Consider the following 14,912-nt stretch of genomic DNA (forward strand, 5'->3'; position numbering starts at 1 on the left):
ACCCTAGAATGAGCTACAGTGCATTTCCTTCCTATCTCCGTCACAAGCTAGTCAGCAGGCTATCAGATCAGCCTGCAGATGGCCAGATCCACACAGCAGACAGCTCCACATTGAAGAGAAACGGCTAAGACAGAGTCATAGTCCTGGCAAAATTTTATTTTGTTGCAAAGTAAGTTCAGTCTATATAATACTAGAGGCCAGTTAAACTGTTATGTTAAATAACCTGTTTCCCAGGGCTGGAGCAATGCTGGGGACACTTACACGTCTTGCAGAGGACCTGTGTTCTGTTTCCAGTGCCTACACTGGTTGACCCACTACTGCCTATATATAATTTCAATTTTAGGGGATCTGAAGCCTTTTTTTTTCCTAACATCTGCAGACACCTGCACATACGTGGTGCACATACATACGTTCAGGCACAGATATGTATGCATAAATAAAATATTAAAATAGGCAAACTACTTCTAACAACCGAACAATTAGATTAGTAACCATCCAGAATCTTCCCCTGGGTTCCACATGTGCTGACAGGACTGCCTGTAGCTCTAGTCACAAGGCGACAACGGGAACTGGTCCAAGGGCGAGCCTTCCGAGCAGGTCAGCAGCTGTTAGAGAGAGAGCCTTTCTCCCAATCCAGTGAAGCAACTCCACCCACATCACTGGCCAGCCAGCCCGAGAGGTGCTGAGGAGGACGCTCTGGTGGTAGATTGACAGGCAACAGCGAAGGGCTCTGTTTCCCAGAGGCCATGTCATGAGAGAAGAATCCTAGCTGTGAGGGGCTAAGCATGCTTTTCGTAGTGATGTGTATGTAAGGCCGTTTAAGGAACTTGTACGCTCATGCTCCCCCAACGTTGGAGCTCCTGCCTGCTTTTTACTTGAGTTTTAAATGCTATATTGTGCTTTCTAAAGGTTAACAACAGGACAATGGCTGTGGGGCTAGTCATTGACACCTACAAGATACAGAGGCTGCAGCCTAACAGAGAGAAGGCAAAAGCCCAGGCCTAGAAGTTTTAAACCACACACCTTCAATCCCTGCACTCGGGAGGCAGAGGGATTGGGATCTCTGAGTTGGAGGCTAGCCTGGTCAACACAGCAAGTTCCAGGAGAGCCAGGACTACACAGAGAAACCCTATCTTAGAAAAATATGACGACGACGACGACTACTACTACATCATTCTGTACAAACAGCCTCAGCTGAGAACAGCAGTGATAAGCACTAACCTAGTTCCTGTGCTGAGAGGAATGGGGAAGAGCACTTGCTGCCCAGGCACGAGGGCTTGGGTTTGGCTCCTAATACCCATGGCCTTGTATTCCTGGAACTCAGCACTGCTCAGGTGCAGACAGAACGATTGCTGGGCTTGCTGGTCACTGGCATAGCTCCAGGTTCTGAAATCATTTCGAGAATATAAAGTAGTGAGTGATAGAGCAGGATACATGGTGTCCTCCTCTGGCCTGCATACCTGGGCACACACATGCATATACACCATACACATACACTGTACATGCATATACACATACACATACACTGTACATGCATATACACTATACACATACACTGTACATGCATATACACTATACACATACACTGTACATGCATATACACCATACACTGTACATGCACCTGTGCTTATACCTGCACACACACACTCGCGTACACACACACACCAAACAGACAACAAACAAACAAACAAACAAACAAACACCACATTTCTTGAGCCTAGGTGCCAGTAGGAATAAGGAGATCAGGGATAAAAAAAAAACAAAATTCCCTCTGTCCAGAATAGAAGGAAGAAAGACATTCGTGCCACGAAGAGGCCTGCCAAGATACTCTCAGGAGCAGGTGTTCAGTGTGAGGATTTTCAATAATTTACATAACATAAAATAGCACCTCTTTCACAGCTTGGCTTTTAGAGCCCCAAGCCTGGCTTGTGCGTGGGGCTTGTGGAGACCATAAGAAGTTAGACTTCACCCTGGCTTCAGGTGGCCTGCCTCAGGATACTTAGCATTCATACCACCGCAGTTGGACAGTGCAGTCGGCTTTGGGTTTCAGCCACCTGACTGCCTAACTAGCCACCACAAAACCCGATAGCTCCAAGTAACAGTGGGTTCTTTGCTCCCAGCTGTGGAGTTCAGCCAGGCTGGTTCTCTCCGCATGGCTTCAGTTGGGCAATTCACTTGGGTGCCCAGGCTGCACTCTCAGGTGGCTCTCTCACAAGGCTGACTGTTGGGTACAGACCCATCCATGTCCTTAGTTCCTGACGCATGGAGATTTTCACGCCCACCTGGGTATCGTCAGATTGAGGTAGAAATGCATGACTTTATAGCATCAGTCTCAGAAAGTCTTGTGGCATGGCCTTTGTCATATTGTATTGAGGTAGCTACCAAGCCCTACACAGGTTCAAAGGGGAGCACATGAGCCCTCACTTGTCAATGAGAGGAGAATTACTGTTCACCTGTTGAGAGAAGAATGACTATGTATATGTTGGGGGCAGGATGGGTGGGTGTCATTGCAAGCATCTTGGAAAACACAGTCTGCCAAAATTAAAGTGCCTACATGCAGCCAGTGGGAAACCTATTAGCTAACATGTCCAGCAGTCAGGGTTATTACACCTCCCAGGAGACCAGCATCGCTGTGGTTGTATTTGGCTTGGACCTAGCTCCCTACTTCAATAACAATCTGCTGTGTGTGGTAGAACTAGTTTCACCAACTGTGTGAGACACGAACCATGGCAACCAAGGGCTTGTAGGTAAAGGAAACACAGAACACCCTCAGCATGTAAGACCCGGACACTGATAGTAGGACTCCATCTTACTGGCCTCTGTGTCTTGAAAGGTGCTTGGCAGCAGGGGGCTCTCAGCAGTCACAGGAAACCCAGTGGCTCACAGCAGAGTCTGCGGTAGGACCCAGGCTGACTTTACCATCAGTGACTGCAGACAGCAGACTGGCACTGCTCACTTTCTGTCTGCATTTTTTTCCCATTTCCTGCTTTCATTTTCTTCATCTTCCACCTGGACCCTGAAACCATTTTCTGTCTCGCTTGTTTCATTGTTGGTTGCTTCTCTCCCACCTTGTAGGTCCAGGGATTGAACTCCTGTCACCAGGCCTGCCAGCAAGTGTCCTTTCCACTGAGCCATATGCCAGCCTGTCCTTTCCTTTTCTTTTTATCTTCATCTTTATATTTGGGACAGTTTTGCTGTGCACACCAGGCCTTGTTGATTTGCTATGTAGACCAGGCTGGCCTTAAACCTCTGCCTCCCGTGTGCTAGGACTAAGGGTGAGTACCCCCTCACCTGGCTCCATTGGCTAGCTTTTTTGTTTGTTGAGACAGAGTCTCTTTCAGCCTTGTTGGCCTAGAGTCCATCTTGTACCTAAGGTTGACCTTGACCCCCTGAATCCCTGCTTCTATTCCTTGAGTGCTTCGATTACAGGCAAGCACCAACCGCCACACCTGGGCTCTTGATTTTAAGTCCTCTACTGTATATATGTCTTCTTTTTAGGGACTGAAAATATGGTAAAGATGGAAGCAGAGATTGATCATAACTAATTAGCAACTAATTTAATAAGCAAGAGACTATAGGAACAAAGTGTACCCACTTGGAAGGCAAGGGAACATTCAAGAAGGATCCAGGAGATCAGTAAACCCTTTGAAGTATCACTTTTTACATCAGCTTTGGACTGCCCTTTTATGGAGAAACGTGTTTATTCAAAGAAGAGGAAGAGGAGGAGGAGGAGGAGGAGGAGGAGGAGGCGATCCATTTTAGGTTCTTGTATAAACTCAGACAAGAGTTGTTTATTGCTTGAACAAGAAGCGATATTTTCAAAGGCGTTAGCTGAATGTGGTGGCACAGTCCTCTAGCCTCAGCTCTTGGGAGGGAAAATGACCCAGGAGGATGATAAGTTTGAGGTAAACCTGGGCTACATAGCCACTTTCAGACTAGCCAGGACTATATAGCAAGCAAGACCCTGTGTCAGAAGGAAAAGGAGGAGGAGGAGGAGGAGGTGGAGGAGGAGGAGGAGGAGGAGGAGGAGAAAAAGAAGAAGAAGAAGAGGAGGAGGAGGAGGAAGAAGAAGAAGAAGAAGAAGGAGAAGGAGAAGGAGAAGAAGAAGAAGAAGAAGAAGAAGAAGAAGAAGAGGAGGAGGAGGAGGAGGAGGAGGAGGAGGAGGAGGAGGAGGAGGAGGAGGAGGAGGAGGAGGAAGAATCCATAAAATCATTCTCAAGATATCCTTTAGCCACCATCAAATACAGGTGAAACCAACTTAGCTAGTCAATGGGGCAAAACAGTAAACTGTGAGACCCCGCTCATCTCTTACCTACATAGAAATATTTCCAACTGCCATAGTTAGACAGTGACTGTCCCCACGAGTTAAAGGCTTGGTCCCCAGGGAAGAATGACTTGGAGGTGGTGGGACCTTTAAGAGATATGGCCTAGTGGGAGATATTTAGAATTATTGAGTGTTGCCTGCAAAGGGGGTGGTGGACCCTGACGCTACCCACATCCTGACACTTCTTGACCATGAGGTGAGCAGTGGTACTCTCCCATGTGCTTCTGACATGATGCGTTGTCTCATCCAGGCCCCTAGCAACGCTGCCAATCAGGCATGAGTTAGATCTACCAAACCATCGTCCAAGTAGACCTTTACTTTGTACTAGGTGGCGATACCGGGTACTTTGTTATGGTGATGGAAAGCTGATTGCTACCTATCCGTACCCATTGCATTCTAAATGAACATCCATCTTTCCTCCTCCTCCTCCTCCTCCTCCTCCTCCTCCTCCTCCTCCTCCTCCTCCTCAATCCCTTGCCTTCAGGCAGCTGAGATGGATGCATCTGGGGAGGCAGCCAAATGAATTGACACCAGGAGTAATGTTTTAAGAGCAGCTGGAGCAGGAGAACAAGTTGGAAGGGCTGGGATAAATGTTTTTAGAACAAATTAAGCTAAGGTTAGGTAAAAAATCTCTTAAAGGGGCTGGGAGCCTGAGGAAATGGCTCAGTAGCTAAGAGAACTTACTGCTCTGGCGGAGGTCTGCAGTTTGGCTCCTAACACCTACAAATGCAGCTCACAGCCACCTGTAACACCAGCTCAAGGGGCTCTAACGCCATCTTCTGGCCTCTGCAGGCACTGCACATACAGGTACATACCCAATTACACACACACACACACACACACACACACACACACACACACACAAAATTAAAAGTAAAAATAAAATCTTAAAAACAAAACAAAGTTCAACATCCTTAATTATCAGGGAAATGCAAATCAAAACAACCCTGAGATTCCACCTCACACCAGTCAGAATGGCTAAGATCAAAAATTCAGGTGACAGCAGATGCTGGCGAGGATGTGGAGAAAGAGGAACACTCCTCCATTGTTGGTGGGATTGCAAGCTTGTACAACCACTCTGGAAATCAGTCTGGCGGTTCCTCAGAAAATTGGACATAGTACTACTAGAGGATCCAGCAATACCTCTCCTGGGCATATATCCAGAAGAGGTTCCAACCGGTAAGAAGGACACATGCTCCACTATGTTCATAGCAGCCTTATTTATAATAACCAGAAGCTGGAAAGAACCTAGATGCCCCTGAACAGAGGAATGGATACAGAAAATGTGGTACATCTACACAATGGAATACTACTCAGCTATTAAAAAGAATGAATTTATGAAATTCCTAGGCAAATGGATGGACCTGGAGGGCATCATCTTGAGTGAGGTAACCCAATCACAAAGGAACTCACACAATATGTACTCACTTATAAGTGGATATTAGCCCAGAAACTTAGAATACCCAAGATATAAGATACAATTTGCTAAAAGCATGAAACTCAAGAAGAACGAAGACCAAAGTGTGGACACTTTGCCCCTTCTTAGAAATGGGAACAAAACACCCATGGAAGGAGTTAGAGACAAAGTTTGGAGCTGTGACGAAAGGATGGACCATCTAGAGACCGCCATATCCGGGGATCCATCCCATAATCAGCTTCTAAACGCTGACACCAATGCACACACTAGCAAGATTCTGCTGAAAGGACCCAGATATAGCTGTCTCTTATGAGACTAGGCCGGGGCGTAGCAAACACAGAAGTGGATACTCACAGTCAGCTATTGGATGGATCACAGGGCTCCCAATGGAGGAGCTAGAGAAAGTACCCAAGGAGCTAAAGGGATCTGCAACCCTATAGGTGGAACAACATTATGAACTAACCAGTACCCCGGAGTTCTTGACTCTAGCTGCATATGTATCAAAAGATGGCCTAGTCATCCATCACTGGAAAGAGAGGCCCATTGGACTTGCAAACTGTATATGCCCCAGTACAGGGGAACGCCAGGGCCAAAAAGTGGGAGTGGGTGGGTAGGGGAGTTGGGGGGGAGGGTATGGGGGACTTTTGGGATAGCATTGGAAATGTAAATGAGGAAAATACCTAATAAAAAATATTAAAACAAAACAAATCAAAAACGAACTAAGGTTGGTTGTTGTAACCAAAGGGGCAGGCGAAAGTCCTAACAGATTAGGAGCAAGAGTCAAGCAGAGGCCGATGGGAAAAGGTAAGGAAGGGGACCCTAGACTGGTAAGCTCATCAGAGTCTACGCGGATTGTTCACATATGCACAGAGAACGGGTCAGCCTGGCCAGAGTCAGCCTGGCCAGAGAGCGAGATGGTTGCTAGGTAACCATACCTTCGCTTTATCGGATTTCTCCATCCATCATATTTATTTGAGAAACAAAGGTCCAGACAGAGAGTGAGAAACAGACTCTCAGATGTGACCCCCGTTGCCTCAGAACCAGGACTCCTATTCTGGTTCCTTCTAGAGTCATTTGAGGAATGAAGCAGTGACATCTATACTTTTGGCCATATACAAAGCAGGCGACAAGAGCCCACAACACTTCATGTGAATATAAAATTAATGCCTCTTTAAACTTTCTCCTAATTCTTGTCTCCTTAATTGTAATGTGTGTGTGTTTACTTAAGACTCTCTCTTTCGTGGAGAAAAAGTCTCGCTTAACTAGAACAGAGCAAAAGAAGAACTCCATTCATATAGCTACCCTAGGGAAGGACAGGAAGTTGCAGCTTCCAGGGACCGGCGGAAGCAGGTACAGCAGGAACCAGCAGATGAGAGAGCACAGCGCAACCCCTCCCCTTGTTCTGAGACCGCTTTCTCACAGGACTATCATCGCTATGAGTAGGTCCAGAGAACTTCCTGTTTTCACCACCAAAGTAGAAATGAGTCACTTTCTCTGCTTCAAGCTAATAAAAGTCCCCAGGAAGGATTTGGTTGGGCTATCTAGGTTTCACGCCTTCCGTGGTTTGCCCCACCAACACCCACGGTAAAGCGCGATTCATCAGTGTGACTCTGATGGTTGATCATGACTGTTAACCTGGGCAGAATTTAGAATCATCATGGAAACAGACTTCTGGGTGTATCTGTGAGGAATCTGCTAGATTATGCTGATTGAGGAGGGAAGAACCTCCCTCAATGTAGATGGCACCGTTCCATGGGCTGGAATCCAGGAATGAACGGGAAAAAAAGAGAAAGCCAGCTGACCAGCAGGCTTCAAGGCTCTGCTTACTGCCTGGGTATGCCACTGGCATCTGACTGCCTATGTCCCACTGATGCTGCCAACACACGTACCTTCCTTCCAGCCACGATGGACTACGTCCCTTCAAACTGTGAGCCAAAACCAACATTTCTTTTCTTAAGTTGTGCTTGTCAGGAACTTCGGAACCAACAATACCTAAAGTGACTGAGACAGCAGCAGAACTGGGAGGGGTGTGGCCTGGAGGCGGGGCTTGATAATGAAGCTGCAGCCCCCAGGAATGATTGACAGCCTTTTCTGCTTACTTAGTTCCTGCTCTCCTGGGACTGGTTTATGTCCCAGGAGAGCAAATGATTACAAAGCAAGTCTGCCTCTCAGGATTTGTCTCTTCTTCAAAGAAGAAGAGCTTTTTTGCCACACTGGGAGAGGCACAGGTCTATCAGCAGCGCCATGTTTTTGAACTCACCAACCTCTAGGACCTTGAGCAGTAATAAACCACACATACACACACACATTGCCCAATCTCAGGAATACCACTTTAGTAGAAACTGCAGGAAGACAATGACTAACCCTGTGAAGGAAGTATTGGAGTTAGTAGACAGACGCTTCCCTCTATACCATGGGTAAGTGGTTGGCTAAGTGATGGGTTGAGTGGCTGGCTGGGTGAATGGGTGGGTGGTCTAGTAGTGGTTATATAAAGAGAAACCGTGTTTAAAGAGGAGAGTGCTGTGACCAGATGTCTGTCATTTAGGACCAGACAAGCCCTGCTCCATCTCCTCTGCATGGGTCTCTCTTTCCCTTGCCACTTATTATCCACAGCCAGAGAGGATGTGGAGGATGGGCCAAGTCCTCTGGATGGCAGATCTACTGATGCTTCCCATTTCCTCCTTTGTGCAAGCTTAATATTTTCCAAATGTCCTCCAGTAGATACTTTTTACTTCTGCAATCTAACAAGAGAGAGAGAGAGAGAGAGAATACAGGAGGGACCCAGGTTCAATTCCCAACACCCACATGGCAACTCACAAACTGTCTGTAATTTTGGTTCCAGGGGATCCAGTATCCTTATACAAGCATACATGCAGGCACAACACCAATTCGCATAAGATAAAAATAAATAAATCACTTAAAATAAGAATGTGGTAGATAAGTTTTCATGAACCAAGCCATAAATAATAAGGACCAAAGCTGAAAAGCAAAAAGACCATTTTCGATGTAATAGTCCTGCAAGACCGAACAGTCACAGTTAGATTGTGCATTTGAGGCCCAGGGGAGAGGGAAGTCTCTGAACCCTGCTCCCCAGAGTGCGGGAGGTCGATGTGTTGTTCTCCACTCATGCAGGGAGCAAGTAAAGCCCTGAGTGAGCTGCATTCCCAGTAAAGGCACAGCCATGTCAAGGACTCCAATGCTCCAGTCCCATGGGAACGGAAAAGCTTTCCCTGGGTGAGATTCAGAGGGAAGGCAAAGGCATTCTGTGGTCTGTGTGAGAATGTTAACAGTGTCTGGAGAAAATGTCCAACATAACCCCCCCCCCCCCGCCATGGCTACTGCCTGGAGCCTGCTCCCCTGCAGAGATGGCAGTAGGACCCATCTCCACTGAGATTAGAGACACCCATCTCCTTGCTCAGCTGTGTACAATAGCCCCGTCTCTCTGATCAACTATATAATAACCACTCAGTTTCTGGTGTGCTGTGACTTCTTCATCTGAGAGCCCGGACCGTCTGATGCCAGCTTTTCTGTCTGTTTATCTGTCTGTATGTCTGTGTCTCTGTCCTTTCTTCGTTCGCTCACCACCCCAGTTAGATCAATCCCTAGATTACAGGCATGGAACTCGTGTACTCTGGACCACACTTGGACCCATTTGTGCTCAATTCCCTGTGGACACTGTGGGAGGATGAAGGTGGCTTCTGGGTGTCTGCATTTTAGCTTGTGGCTCTCTCCACCATCCAGGACAGGAAGGGAGAAGCTGAATGGGAGCCAAGCGGAACTGGAAACAGTTTGTCTTTTTTTTTCTCCCTGGAACACATAATATCCAATCACTTGAGTCTTTTCTTTTACTGAAATTATCATTTAATACAAAAGAATATTTTGAAGAGAACAAAAAAAAAAGTCTTTCATTTTAAGAATCTCTTTTTTGTGCATTTCTATCATTGCTAAAACGTCTGCAGCTGACATGTACATTTCCAATAGTGTAAAAAAGAAGTTCAAAAATAAAGTTCAGCAAAAATAAATTAAATAAATAAATAAATAAAATAAAAAGTTTAATAGCAGGGGCAAAAAACAAAGGAGCCAAGGTGGCCAGTTAGAAGTGAGCGCACTTTTCTGCTTCTCAGCCACCTCTCTGTGAGGTGAGTTGACAGGCAGCAATCTGAAGTTGTTGGCTATCAACGTAGAGAGAACCCGAGAATGGTTAATAGACAGAGGGAGAGGGAGAGAGGCTGTGTATGAGCAGTGGGGCAGATGTGGAGGGAAGCTGGTTCACATGCACGCACAGGGTAGAACATCTGTGCAGCCTTATGCATCTGGAAGCTCTAACCCTCGGTAGAAGGTCATGTGCAAGATCGTTATGTTGAGAAGCAGACACCTGGCGTTTTTCTTTCCCCTGGATCTTTCCGCAAGTATGGCCAGGTTGTTTTAGCCAGAGTCCATCTGTGGTCCCTGTGCCCTTGGCAAAAGGCCACTGAAGTAAACTCACTGAGAAATAATTACAGGAAAATTTGGGTTAAAAAGCTGAAACAAAGTGGTGCCCATTGTCCCTTCAAGTCTTCACCTTTGGCAGCCAGTTAAAGACGGTCAGTAGACCCACTGGGGCAGGCAACTACACAAAAGGCTGGGCCTTAGAAAACGGTAGTCGCCATGAGGAGGGAGACAGGGGGGAGGAGGAAGAGAAAGAGTGTGCACAAGCAGGGAGAGCAGAAAGAGGGAGAGAGAAGAGAGGCCAAACTGTCTGGATTATATAGGGAAGAGCTTCTGGGGGAGTGGCAGCCCAGCCCCTTGGCTGGAAAGTTCAGGGCAGAGGGCGGGCTATGCAAGGCTTGCCCTGTAACAAACAGGTAAGGATTGAGGGATGCTGGGAGAACCTGAGGGCCAGGTCTGCTCTGGTGTGTACACTATGCACCTCTGCCATTTGTCCCCCAACACATTTCGTTTAAATTATTTTTCCTTCTTTTTTTTTTTTTTTTTTGCTCATGATGGGGTTTCTATGGCCACACCCCCACCCTGTTCCTATTGTTGAGGTTACAGATGCCATAGCTGGTGTTTGCTTTGGGCTTTACTTAATCACACTTGTTTGCTGCTCATTCTGTTCTTCTTTTCCCACTTTCTACATGGTGCTGGGGATGGAGCCTGGCATGTGAGTAGTTAGGTGTGCAGGTGCTCGGCTGTTGAGCTACACTTAAAGCTCAGCACAGAGTCAGCACACATTGCTCCACTAACAGCCTGAAGAATAAAGCCAAATAATCCCTGTTTTTAGATGATATGTCCCTGTACTTAGAAGACTCTAAAGTCTTCATCAAAAGAGGTTTGAATTTGACTTACAAATAAGTTATGTGAGGACTGGCAAGATGGCCTAGCAGTTAAGAGCTCTTCAGAGCCAGGCGGTGGTGGCACACCAACACCGTGTTGGACAATCACCATCACCACCTGTATCTCTAGCATACACACACACAACACACACACACACACACACACACACACACACACAGAGAGAGAGAGAGAGAGAGAGAGAGAGAATTTAAAACTAAAATCTTAAAAGCATAAACCAAGATGTGAGAAATAAAAACCATACAAAAAGCAGTCCCTTGGTTTTGTTACTCTGATACTGAACGCTCTGGGAAAGAAATCAAAGGCATAATCCCAAACACAGGAATTTTAAAAGGGATAACATATCCAGGAAAGAATCTATTCTAGGAGGTAAAAGAGCTCACCAATGAGAACTATAAGATATTGTAGGAAGAAATTTAAGATGTTAGAGAGTGGGAAGAAAAGCTATGGGCATAGATAGTCCAGTAGACTGAATACCATGAAGATTAGAATGAATTTATTCACCACCAAAAGCCCAATGATATTCTTCCCAGAAATAGAAGAAAAGAAAAGAAAAGAAGAAATCCTTAAAATTCATACAGAAGCACAGAGGTCTCTGAACAGCCAAAGCAATCCTGAGCAAAGACAGTAAGGCTGGAGGTGTTAAAATATCAACTTCAATTTACACTATAGAGCCATAGTAACATAATAACAAGCAGAGCTTTGTGGTCACAGAAAACCAGACATATAGACTGAAAGAGAACACAGAAATAACCCATGCAGCCACATCCATCTGGTTTCCAACAAAATGTTCCAGACAGGTCATCTGATCAACCACAGGGAGGGTATTCGGACATCTGGTCGACCTCCGGGAGAGAGAAAGAGAGAGAGAGAGAGAGAGAGAGAGAGAGAGAAAGAAAAGAAAAAGAAAAACAGACAACATCAACAAAAAACCAACCCACATCAACCTGACAATTAATGGTCTTGATTTTAATAAATGGGAAAACTGGTCGACCTCATATTTTAAAATTTTTATATATATATATATATATATATATACACATACATATACACATATACACACACACATATATCTTTTTAAAAAAAGAGAGAGTCTAGATCGGACATCTGGTCAACCACGCATGGTGGGGGAGGAAGAGGAGGAGGAGGAGGAGGAGGAGGAGGAGGAGGAGGAGGAGGAGGAGGAGAAGGAGTGCATTCTGACGTCTGGTCGACCTTCGGGAGATGGAAAGGTATTTTAAAGACAACTTCTTTAACAAATAATGCTAGGGAAACTGTGTATTCATGTATAGAAGAAGGCTCAGTCTCTATGTCTCAGTCCATGCCAGAGTCAACTTAAAATGAATAAAAGACCTTAACATAACACTTGGCTCTTTGCAACCACCAAAGGGCAACATGGGAGGAACACTTGAAGACACAAGCATTGGCCGTGGTTTTCTGACTGATGGCAAGAACTAACAAATAGGATCAATGTAAAAGCTTCTGCACAGCAAAAGCGACAATGAGGAGCATGAAGAGACATCCCACACAGTGGAAAGAGAGCTTTGCAACTGTTCATCCAGAATGTAAAAAGAACTCAAAAAATTAAACACCAGAAAGAACAAGTAAGCCAACCAAGAGACAGGCAAATAAACACTTTCCCAAAAAAGTACAAATGGCCAATAAATAAATGAAAAAATAGTTCAGCATCTTGGGGAAGATTGCTCCCTAGCAGGCAGGCACAAACACAAACCACGATGAGATTACACCTCACCCCAATTAGAATTGCTCTCATCAAGACAATGAAAAACAACTGTCAGCAAGGGTGAAGGAAAGAGAAGCCCTTTATACGCTGCTTGTGGGGATGGAAATTAGTGTGACCCTTCTGGAAACTGGTGGGCAGGTACCTAAAGAAACCTGTGAACAGAGCTGTGATACATCATTACTGCACTGCTGTGTGCACACCCAAAAGAGTCAAAACCAGTATACTATAGAGGGGCCTGTGTGCCCATGTTTATTGTGGCACTGTTCATAACTGCCAAGTCATGAAATTAGTCTAGTTGCCACTCAACTGATGAGTAGGCAAATAAAACCTGGCATATTGTATGCAATGGGGTATTTATTATTTAGCCTTAAAGAATAACAATCGGGTGTTTGCAGGAGAATGGATGGAACTGGAGATCATCATGGTGAACAAAAGAAGCCAGCCTTAGATAGATAAATATTACATGTTTTCTCCCACATCAGATTCTGGAGGGGCAGGGGGAGACCTGATCATAGAGGAGACCAGAAAGGATTGAATTGATTGGAGGAGCAGGAAGAGTTACTGGTAAGAGATGGTGAGGGAGGGTAAATACAATCAAAGTAACCCATTATTTTATAACATTTGCATATGCTAATAGACACTTCAGGACCTGTCAACCAAGAGAAATCTTAAATCATTTTAATTCCATCGGTCCAGGAAAGCAGCTTCTATTTTTAGAGATACTTTGGAGGCTCTGCCTCTAAGAGAGAAGAAAGAGCTGGCCTGGGAGTGGCCTGTGATGTGAAATTGCCCAGGATGATATCTTCCAGCAGCCTGGTGTTGGGACACAGGTCTTCTCAAGTCCAGGCCTGTGGACCAGCAGCTATGATCGGGCGAGATGGGTGTCCTAGGTGTCCTTTCTGTTGCTGTGACAAATCCTGTAACAGAAACCAAGGCTAGGGGGTTTGTTTCATCTTATATTACAGCCAAGGCAGGAATTCAAGACAGGAGCTTGAGACAAGAACCACACAGATTGTTGCTTACGTTCTGGCTCACTCAGCGGCCATCTTAGGGAGCCCAGACCTAACTTCCTAGGGGCAGTACTTTCCATAATGGGCTGGACCCTCCTATGTCAATTAGCAATTAAGAAAATGTCTCACAGACAAGCCCAAAGGCCATTCTGTCTGGTCCGTTCTTCATGACGCTAGGTTTCTGTCAGGTTGATAGCTACAGCTATCACACAGGGTCAGTGGCAAGTAAGCTGTTAAGAATTCTTTGACAGGGAAATATTATGAAGCTCTTCTGAGGACAGAACTGGGATCCGCACAGGAAACGCTGTATGTGTACCCCAGATGTTAGAGGCACTGAGAGGGGCTGAACCCCCCACAGCAGCTGGAGCCATGTGTATCTATCCCTTGACAAGTCACCTGGTCCCTCCTAAGGCCTTTGTGGAATCTGCCAGAGTCAATGCAGTTGCATGGTGAGTTTGTCCTGTGTGCTAAGGGCCGCACAGTATGGCTGCTGTCTGTTCTTCATTTATAAGGACTTCACAGACCTTTGAAAGGCACAGTGGTTCGTGGAGCATGGTGACTAGCTTGCTCTGTTCTTTTCATTGATCTAAATGGGTTAGGATGCTGTGCTCTGATCAACGAGTAAGAAATCAATTTCTCAAGCCCCCCATACTGTTTGGTAGGCTGCCAGAGGAGAGAAGGTTCTTTTCACAGTGACAAAGATTCTACATGGACATGAGGGAATGGTGATAGACTTTACTGAGTACTTACTGTGATAAGCACTTTCTTGTTTTGTTTTTTTTTTCCCTCACTAAGTTTGCGATGGGGTCTTGCTAAGTTTCCTAAGCTAGCCTTGAACTCACTATGTAGCTCAAGCTGGCCTTGAAGTTGTGATTCTCCACTTCAGCCTCCTACGGAGCTGGGCTCACAGGGGTGATACACAAAATAGGCTCTTTGAAGTGTGTCATGTGAATAGCTCATGTAACCCCCCAGGTTACAAAAACTCTGTTCTCCCCACATCACAGACAGACAAACAGAGAACTGAAACAACTCCATCATGGTCACACAGAACTGAAATTGGAACCCAGGTAGTCTATGCTCAAA

The sequence above is a fragment of the Mus musculus genome, chromosome 3, assembly GCF_000001635.26.
Source record: "Mus musculus strain C57BL/6J chromosome 3, GRCm38.p6 C57BL/6J".
NCBI classification, from domain to species: Eukaryota; Metazoa; Chordata; class Mammalia; order Rodentia; family Muridae; genus Mus; species Mus musculus.